Genomic DNA, 10,409 nt, shown 5'->3' with positions numbered 1-10,409 from the left:
GTTGCTTGTATTCTGGATAATTGTCATTCTTACTGAAGTGAGATAAAATCTTAGAGTAGTTTCGATTTTCATTCCTCTAATTGCTAAAGGTGTTTAACATTTCTTTATGTGTTTGTTGATATATTGTAATTTTTATTCTCTGAAGTGTCTGCTCAGTTCTTTAGCCCATTTATTGATTGGGTTATTTTGTTGTTGATTTTGTTAAGTTTTTTGTGTTTTTTGTATATCCTGGAGATTAATGCTCTAGCTGATGTACAGGTGGTAAAGACTTTTTCCCATTCTGAAGGCTCTCTCTTCCCATTATTAATCATTCCCTTTGCTGAGAAGAAGCCTTTTAGTTTGACTCCTTCTCATTTATTAATTCTGGATTTTACTTCTTGAGCTTTAGGAGTCTTGTTGAGGAAATTGGTTCCTAAGCCAATATGGTGAAGATTTGGGCCTACTTTTTGTTCTATTAGAGGAAGGGTCTCTGGTTGAATTCCTAGGTCCTTGATCCACTTTGGGTTAATTTTTGTGCAGGGTGAGAGATAGAGGTTAATTTCATTTTGCTACATATGGATTTTCACTTTTGCTAGCACCATTTGTTGAATAGGCTATCTTTTCTCCAGAAAATGTTTTTGGCACCCTTGTCTAGTATGAGATAACTGTATTTATGTGGGTTTGTGTCTGTGTCTTTGATTCTGCTTCATTGTTCTACAGGTCTGTTTTGGTGCCCATGCCATGCCATTTTTTGTTACTATAGCTCTGTAATATAAGTTTAAGGTATGGTATTGTGATGCCTTCCATTTCAATTTTCCTCCTAAGAATTGTTTTGTCTATTCTTGTCTCTTATTTTTTCAAATAAATTTTATGATTATTTTTTCCACTTCTATGAAGAATGTCACTGGGATTTTAATAGGAATCACATTAAACCTTTATAGCACTTTTGGTAGTATGGACATTTTGACAGTATTAATTTCACCTATCCAGGAGCATGGGAGATCTTTTCATCTTCTAGGGTCTTCTTAAATTTCTTTCTTTAGTGTTCTATAGTCTTCATTGTAGAGTTCCTTCACCTCTTTTTTATAGACTGATTCCCAAGTATTTTATTTTTAGCAGGGGCTATTATGAATGGAGTAGATTTTCTAATTTCTAAAAAACAAACAAACAAAAAAAACTTGGGACTCAATCTAGCAAAAGTGATGAATGACCTCTATAATGAATGCCTTTTTTTAATCCTGAGATTGACATGTATCATTAATTCTGGAAATTTTTTGTCAAATTTCTTTAAATAAATCCTCTATTATGTATTTTCTCTTTTATGAAATCCTTATTGTACTTATAATGGGATTCCCAATAATCTTTTTATTTCAATTTATTTTTTTTCTTTGGTATGGAATTTAACCCAGAAGCAGTCTACCACTTAGCTACATTTTCATTTTATTTCTTTTGAGACAAGATCTCACTCAGTTGCCCATGCTCCTCAAATGTGCAAACCTGCTACCTCAGTGTCCAGAGTTGCTGGGATTAATGGCAGGACTACCTCACCTAGCTAAGCTTCATATCTTTTGATACCTTTTCATTTTCAATAGGTTTTTATCTTGTATTACATTAGAAGAAAGTTTTCAGATCATCTGCTTCAGAAATATTTCAAATTTATTTCACTTTTTCTTGTTTAATTCACTTTTTTGAATTTTTTTATATAATCATAGCAATAAGAGTTATTTTCAAGGTTAAATTTGGTTTACAAATGAACGTGGTATTTTACTTTTTAAAAGATGTCTTTTTATTTTTTATGATTTCTTTTCATAACTTTAAGCATTTCAAATGTAATTCTCTTTCTGTGAGATTTTTAGGCGGAAATAAAATATTTGTTTTGTCTGACAACTTCCATTCATGTTAGATTATATTTTAGCTTTTTTCCCTCTAGATTTGCACTATGGCCTAATGCTAAGAAAGGCTTTCTGTATGGGTATTCTTCACAGTTTGTTTGAGGGAGTTCTCTTGATGAGCTTTGCTTTAAATTTCACCAGGTATCATAGAAATATTATAAATTTAAATTTATTTTTATTTTACTACATATTTGTCCCAATATTATGTAAGTAGTTATTTCAAAACCCAATACTCAGAAAAGTTATTTGTAATTCTCAGAATGAGAAAAACAGAAGAAAAACCAAAGCAGATCCACATTGAATAAGTTGATAGACAAATTTCCTTTCCTATGTAATTGGGTGATGTTTTTCTAGTTCATTCTGTCACAGAAGGGTATGCAAGAAACCTCCTTTCCAACTGTGATCTAAGAACTCAACTTCAGATTCAAGAGACTAAAACAGCCCAACCCCTAGGAAAACCAGATATGACAGTATCTTTCATACACAGGTATCAAATCTTATTTGCCTCTCCTGATATACATTACGTCTTTGCTTTCTTCCCAAGAGGACCGCCCTTATTTCATCCTAAATGCAGCTCTTCAATTGAAAGAGATTAAAATATCATCTCACATTTCCAGGAGTTTTCTACTGGCATGTCTTGTAAGTTATGTAGTGGGCCATCTGACAAAAATATCATCCCTGTGTCTTCTCTATTTACACAGAGGATTCCAAGAGCCATGCAATAAATTAACATTCTAGGTTTGGAAAGTGAGTCAAGGAGGAAGGATGGAGGTTAGACTGAACTGAGAGGAGGGAGTGAGAGAGCAGAGATGAGGCCCTGGGAGCTGAGGGAAAAGCTAATTGAAGAAGGACACTGCAAACCTGGGGGCGTGGGAAGGGAGGAGGGAGGAGCAGAGTGGGGAAGAGGACACATGGGTGGGAGGAGAGGGGAGCACAGCATGTCACAAAGAACATCAGAGCCACAAGGGATACCCGCTGATACTCCATCATTCTCTTTCATCCTCTTACATCTAAGGATACTGAGGCCAGAGTAACCACAAGGTCTTTGCAATTCAAAGCAGGTGTCCCATGGGGGGGAGGTCACGCTGACTGTCAGCCTCAAGCTCCTTTCACTACAAGAAATTAACTGTGTAGTTCCAAAACCACACAGGCCACATGCAGGGAGCCAGCAAGGGGAGACAAACCAGAGGAAGTGTGGGAGGGGAAAGGAGGAGCCAGTGCTGGCAGGAAGTCATGACTGGCATGTGGGTTTCTCTGGGAGGGAAATTGAGGTTGGTGTTGGTGAGGTGGGAAGTCAGAGGGCTGAGTGAGATCATGTGGAGTGGGTAGCTCACATCTGAGTTCTGGGGAAAGCTGGGTGTGGAAGGAGAAATTCAGGAGTAGTGGTGGTGTGCAGGGGAGCAATGTCTACCATGTTAGCAAGAACACAAGCATGCTTGTAGCCTAAGCAGCAATGATTCACGAACAGAAATTCAAAAGAAATGCATCCTGGATGAATTTAGGGTGGCTGGGATGCCCTGCATGGCTGAATTCTAATCAGCATATGTGTTACTCATGCTGGCTTTTCCCCATGTTTTCCTGTGACCTTGGAGCACACAATTTTCTGATTCTGGTCACTTCCCACCTATTTTGTCTTCTGACTTTTTCTATAGTGTTGCTCTCTCTAAGCTCCCCCAGTGCTCAGCCTCCCCCAGGCAGTTCCCAATGGTATCCATCCTTTCCTCTCTCCTCCTCAGACCTTGTCTTTCACCCCCTGTAGCTAAGAGTTCACTCAGGGGTGCAGTGGACTGGGGAGCTGCAGATCCTCAGTGGGACTCTGACCCAAGCACCAGTTGCTACCTGCATCCTCACCAGGAGCCACTCTACCAGAGGACAGTCAAGGGGAAAGTAACTTTGAATTCTTCTACCCCTCCACTAGTTTAGGTATGAGTTGTCCCCCAAATGCTCATGTGTGAGACAGTACAAGAAATTTGGAGGTGAAATGACTGGGTCATGACAGCCTTAACCCAATCAGTGCATAAATCCCCAGATAGGGACTAACTGAGTGTATCTGCTTTGGCTGGGGAGGTGGGTTCCTGGGGGTGTGCCTTTGGGGTATATATTGTGTCCTTGATGAGTATAGCACTCTCTCTCTCTCTCTCTCCTTCTGGGTGGCCATGTCCAGAGCTGCTTTCCTCAGCCACACTCTTCTGCCATGATGTCCTGCCTCACCTTGGGCCCTGAGGAGTGAAGTTGACCATCTATGGACTAAGAGCTCAGAAACAGAGACCCAAAATAAACTTTTTCTACTTAAAATTGTTTTTTTTTCAGGTCCTTTGGTCACAGAAGCAAAATGCTCACTAACCTCTTCCTCCCTCTCCTGCTTCTGTAATATCCTTTGTTTCTCTTATCAGTTCACTACATTTTGGTCCCAGAATCGCATTCCTTATTTAGTTAATTTTTTTCCCTCTCTTTTCTACTCTAAACCTCCTGTCTTCTCCATGCTTTCCCCACTTTACACTAAAGTGCAGCGGTCATATATTTTATATGATCCAGGGAAAAATGAAAATATGGAGACTTGTCCTATTCATTCTGGCTGCTATCACAGCATGCTGGGTGGTTTATAACCACTAGAAAATTATTTTTCTGGAGTCTGGACAGTTCACAATCAAGGTAGATTTTGTTTGTAAAGGGTCCTGCATTTTGGTTCATCAAAGGCTCCTTCAGAATATTTTTTCCATGGTGGAAGGGTAATTTGGTCTCTCTGGGCATCCTTATTATAAAGTATTAATCTCATTTCTGAGGTTGAAACTGCATGACCTAATCACCTCTCAAAGGCCCACCTCCTAATACCATAACATGGGTGGTTAGGATTCCAATATATGAATTTGGGGAAGACATAAAGATTCAGATCATAGCAGGTTTGTGCTCAAAGGTAGGGGTGGGAGTGCTCTTAAAAGTACTAACATACAAAACTTATTTATTTCTATGGAAGGTTATGTCTCTGTGTTTTTATTTAGTTTCCCAGTGTTGCATCCCTTGGGCACAGAGATACTCTCAGGATGATTGCAGGAACTCTTACCACCTGGGGGCTCCACTCCATGACGTTAGACAAGCTATCCATTGGCTGCCTGGTTCCTGCTGCCCTAGCTATTCTAATTGCCTGTGCTGGACTGAAGGGTGAAGTTAATCTTCCTTTTCCCAATGGTCACCCCGATACTTTGTACATGGGTAACCACTGAGAAATTGGAACCAAATTGCATGGAGATGCATGTGATAGTTGGAACAAGAGTGGGAAAATGGCTCACCCTGACCGGCTACAAAACAATTTGGTACAGACATTGAATAGGATAGCTGCACCTAAGTTCTGCCCACACACTGTTAGGTGTATGTCCCCTTCTCCAATTGTGCCTGAAATGCATAAAATAATGGTAGAGGTTGATGACAGAAGGGGCCTTCAGTGAGACATGGTCAGTGCAGTGGTGGCAGGATGGAGGTGGATAGAAAGACTCTAGAGTTGCCAAGGTCTGAGATAGTGGGGAGCAGGTGGAGGAGTGCTGAGCATGCAGGTGAGGTTGTGGGAGGAAGAACCTTTCATAAGCTGGGGAGGCAACTATGAGTCCCAAGCAAGGTTCATTGAAACCCATATTAAAAAAAATTACTATAAAATTCAAGGTGGTGATCACAGAGAATTAAATGTGTTACTAGATTGGCTGCATGTCCCACAGAGCCAACCCTGGATACATGATCCACAAACTCTGTAGGTGATACTGTTTCAGAGGACAATCAAAGGGGCTTTTGCAAAAAGAAATAAAGTAATCAGTGATGTCAGAGATATGAATGAGGTGGAGTGGGGGATGGGACAGTGAAGAGAACACATGGGGAATAATTCAATTGTTATAATAAGAGAAACACTTAAGATCCTGGGTTCCATACCCAGCAATAAAAGTGTTCCTAGAGGTAAGGGACTTTTCAGAGCCACACAAGACTTGTTCCATAGCAGTTGAACTAGGGGAAGATGACCAGGATGGAAATTCGTGACAGTGAGAGAAGTTGGAAGACTGGGCAGGGAGTCAGAATAGCTGGGGAAATGAGAAACTGAGTAGGTGCTCAGGGTTTGGGGAGGGAGCAGATTGTCTTTGTTTCAGGCAAAAGAGGTTTGTCTTTTGGTTGAATAAGGAAGTCAAAAGAGACATCTGTGGGGGTAGGTTTATTTAGAACAGAAATCAAAGGACAACTACTGCATCTGCATCTGCAAGGGCCATGCTGTTTCTGCTACTCCCCTTTCTCGCTGCTCTCTTCCCAGGAGGTGAAAGTGCTGTTGGTAAGAACTGGGGCATCTGACCAGGTGTGTGTGTGTCTGTGTGTGTGTGTGTGTGTGGTGATGGTAGTTTCCCCTGCACATACCTGGAGACAACCAAGCTGGCCCCATTCTGCATGTTCTTACTCAAGCCCTCTGTGCTCTCATGGAGGCTGTGGAAAGAGCATGGGACCCTGGGGGCCAGCAGATGTCAGCTAAGGTAATGGTGTCTCTCCACTTTTCCAGATTCTGAGTCTTCCCATGGGGGCACCTACTTTCCCAAGTCTCTCCCTCCCAATGTCACATTTCTGCCTATTCCATCTATTATTTTGCCACAGAGTTTGAAGAGCCTGTCTCCTACCATCTCCTCCAGACGTCAACCTTTCACAACCATTCCTGGGTACATCTGAGCTCAGGCTGGTTGGGGCAGGTGCAGACTCACAGCTGGAACAGCAGCTCGGGTGTCTTCATTTTCCTGTGTCCCTGGTCCAGGGGCAACATCAGTAATAAGGAGTGGCTGGATCTGGAAAGGATGTACCAGTCATACTTCCTTGAACATCAAGGATTTTATATTTCTCAATTAATGTTTAAAGGTGAGTTTAATTTCCCTTGATGGGGAGAATAAAGGGATGAGGGGTGGGCATCTTAGTGACCTTTCATTCCTCAGGGAAACAGCCTACTCAACTCTGAAACTTATTCTACTCTCTTCAGCATAAAACTGCAATCACACCCTGGGCACGTGTGATAAATAGAGCCAGATTCTTCAAAAACTTCAGGTTTTTTTGTTTGTTTGTTTTTTGCCACTGTGACCTGCTCTGTGATTGACAGCAGGGCTGTGTTTCATTATCTCCCCTCAGAGGCATCCTGTGGCCACCCTTTTCCCCAGTCTTCAATCAGATGCCTTCAGCTTCCTCACTTGTTGGGTGACTCCTTAAAGGGTAATTTTCTCTCCCATTTAATCTCTTCAGTCATCCCTGTGTAAACTGTCAGAGTGGCCATGGATACATTCTCCCAGGTTTGTTAGAGTCTCAGCTCTCTCACATTAAGGCCTATCTCCCCCACACCATCACTATCATCTTTTAACAATTCCCTCTCTTCCTCATCTTATCATCTCTTCCTCCACCTCCAGATCCTACCAGTTCCCCTTTCTGTGAACCTCTGGTCAAACCACACTTGGGTCTTTTCTCTTAAACTCCAAAAACTCCCTTTTGTTTTTATTGTCTTTTGTTCTCATCTCATCCCATTTTCTCCCTTTTCTTTCTTTTCTCCCCTAATTCATTACTCTTCTTCCCCAGATCCCTTTGATATGCAGATGGCATCAGGCTGTGAACTGCACTCTGGGAAGGGCTTCCTAGGCTTGAAGCAGGTAGCTACCCAAGGACATGACTTCATGAGCTTCCAGAATAAAACATGGTCACCATCTCCCAAGGGTGGAAGGAAGGCCCAGAAAGCCTGCAATATACTCAGTCTGAACCAAGTCCTTACACATATGGTACATAGGCTCCTCAGTGACACCTGCCCGCGTTTCGCCTTGTCTCGATGCAGGGAAGGCTTATCTCCAACGTCAAGGTCAGTCTTGTAGCCCATCTCAAAGAATTTTTTCTATTTTAAAGTCAAATTTGGAATAAAAAGAGGATACCGAGTGACATTTCCAGAAGGGGGAAGTATATATCCATATAGTCTCATGTGGAGTTCTGAGCCTCTCAGTGTATGTTAGAGTCTGTGTCTGGATGTGTTTTCTGTCCTTTGCAGTGAAGCCTGAGGCCTGGCTGTCCAGTGGCCCCAGCCCTAGGCCTGGCCGTCAGCTGCTGGTGTGCCATGTGTCTGGCTTCTACCCAAAGCCTGTGTGGGTGATGTGGATTCGAGGTGGGCAGGAGCAGCTGGGCACTCAGAGAGGTGACATCCTGCCCAATGCTGATGGCACGTGGTATCTCCAAGCAACCCTGGATGTGGCAGCTGGGGAGGCGGCTGGCCTGGCCTGCAGGGTGAAGCACAGCAGCCTAGGAGGGCAGGACCTCATCCTCTACTGGGGTGGTAAGAGCTGGGACCCAGGCTGGAGATGGGTGGTTTTCTTCTAGCAGAGCACGAGGACCAGGTTAAAAAATTGGGATTAACAAATTCCCAATCAAAAAAGAAAAAAAAAAAATATATATATATATATATATATATATATATATATATATATATATATATGTAATTCAAAGAACAAAAGGATTTAAAATAAAGGATCTGTAGATTAATTTTGAAACAACATCCTTGTGTCCACTTGAATCTGCAGCACCTCAGAGTGCCCTGGGCTTGATCTTCTTGGCAGTGATAGTGGCCCTGGCTCTTCTGACAGGTCTTGGATTTTGGTTTAGGAAACACTGGTGAGTTCTTTGTATCCATCTGTTCTGTTCATTCCTCCCCCCCCAATGGTCTTCTCTTCTATTTTTGACTTTTTCTTCTCCTTTCATCCACATTTCTATTTTCTCCTCCATTCTCACCTACACCTTATGAAGATCAGTTATATTTTTGTTCATTTAGGACACACTGTGACGCTCCCTGTAGTGCTGTCCCTCTGAAGTGAGGACCCAGGGTACACCTGAACACCACAGGGTGATGACATCACTTCTACTCATCTTGTTAAAACTTTCCATTCATTTCTGCTCCATGATCATTTACCAAAATATGCTCAATGTAATCTTGCCGGATTTGTTGTTCTGATCGGGCTTCTGTGACTTCAACTCTGAATGGAACAGGATGTCAGCAGTGTCAGGCTGGTTAGATGTAATTGATCATCAGATGCATTTCAGATGTCACATCCTCCAGGGGTCCTTCCTTGATCCACAGTTGGAAGCCATCTCTCCTCCATCTATGCATCCCCACATTTCAGCTGTACCCCTCTCTGCCTAGCATCTGTGGCAGGTGTGTAGGTTCATTTCTTCTTTTAAGTTTTTAAAGTTTAGAGCAAAACATATGCTTTTTGAGTATCTGAATCCCTGATGAAAAGTCTCAATAAAACCTGTGTTGGATTATGTAAGGCTTGTGGTTTTTGTTGTTGTTGTTGTTTGTTTATTTTATTTTTTTTTAAATTCTCTGCCTTCCTGACACCTGTGTTGTAGTTGAGACATTTGATGCTCTTCTTGTTAAGTCTTGCTTTGCCAGGAGACTTCATGCATTCCTAGTTCTATATTTTTTTTCTGAGTCTCTGAGGAGATACACAGTTTTGCCTCTTACCAATTCTGTTTTTAGATTTTAGGGAAATATTAGCATAAAACTATTGCTCCAAGAACTCTAAACCAATTGAGCAGGGGAGGATGAAGGTCCTCCATATTCAGTGTGGTTTATGGTCAAGCAGCAGATTCATTACATTGGAGTGTTGGTAGAAATGTAGACTCTGTGGCCTGGTGTCAGACTTACTGAATTCCAGTTTTCATTTCAACAAAATCATCAGAATATTCACAGATGCATTAAAAGTTGAGAGGCACCTCATGGTGGTGATACCTGAAAAATGGCCCAAGGGCATCACTGAAGAAGGAATCAAAAATGAGGAGTCAAAGTGCTGAGGACTTAAGTAGGTCCAAGTGAGTAAGGTGCATTCTCAGGAGTTATGTTCTCTACAATTGCTGCTGCAAACACTATTAGTGAACACTGAGCCATACTCCTAGGGTAAATAGAGGGTTAGTTTCTGTTGAGTTTCTGTTCACAATATTTTTGTTACCTGATGAATACATAACCTTGGTTTTGTGTATTTTGTTTAAAAATCTTATTGAATATATATTTACAAGTAATTCATTGTATAAAGTATATCTTTAAAAAAAACATTATTTGAGAAGTATTTAACAACTTCCTGACCCGAATTAATATGATTACAAATTTCCTAGGCTTTCAATCTTTCTACAATGCTGTCTACCATATGTAAAAAAAATGCTTAGGGGGGATAGGAAGGGCAGCAGAATAGAACAGACATTATGATTGCTGTATGTATATAGGTGACTATGATCAGTGTGATTCTGCAATCTGTTCAATTAGAAAAATGAGAAATTATACCCCAATAATTTAAATGTATGAAATGCGAAGATCATTGTAATGTCATGTGTAGCTAATAAAAAATAATAATTTTTTTAAAAAATGCTGCATCTCAAGAAACCAAAAATTTAGTTATCGTGGCTTTATCATAGCATTATAGATGTTACTTTACAAAGTAACTTCACCTACCAATCATCAAATTTTATCTTTCTTTTTCCCGTACATTGTGTTATTCATTAACATTGAAC

The 10,409-nt window shown here is 41.1% G+C and overlaps 1 pseudogene; it reads left to right on the top strand.

Moving 5' to 3' along the window:
- Window positions 1-6,113: 6,113 nt before the first annotated feature.
- Window positions 6,114-9,014, top strand: LOC124082559 (T-cell surface glycoprotein CD1a-like; annotated as a pseudogene).
- The last annotated feature ends 1,395 nt before the right edge of the window (window positions 9,015-10,409 follow it).

Source organism: Marmota monax, unplaced genomic scaffold, assembly GCF_021218885.2.
Source record: "Marmota monax isolate L192 unplaced genomic scaffold, Marmota_monax_Labrador192_F-V1.1 WCK01_AAM20220418_F8-fsc00145, whole genome shotgun sequence".
Taxonomy (NCBI): Eukaryota; Metazoa; Chordata; class Mammalia; order Rodentia; family Sciuridae; genus Marmota; species Marmota monax.
The sequence above is the reverse complement of the archived record's forward strand: the minus strand, read 5'-3'. Positions and strand labels throughout refer to the sequence as shown.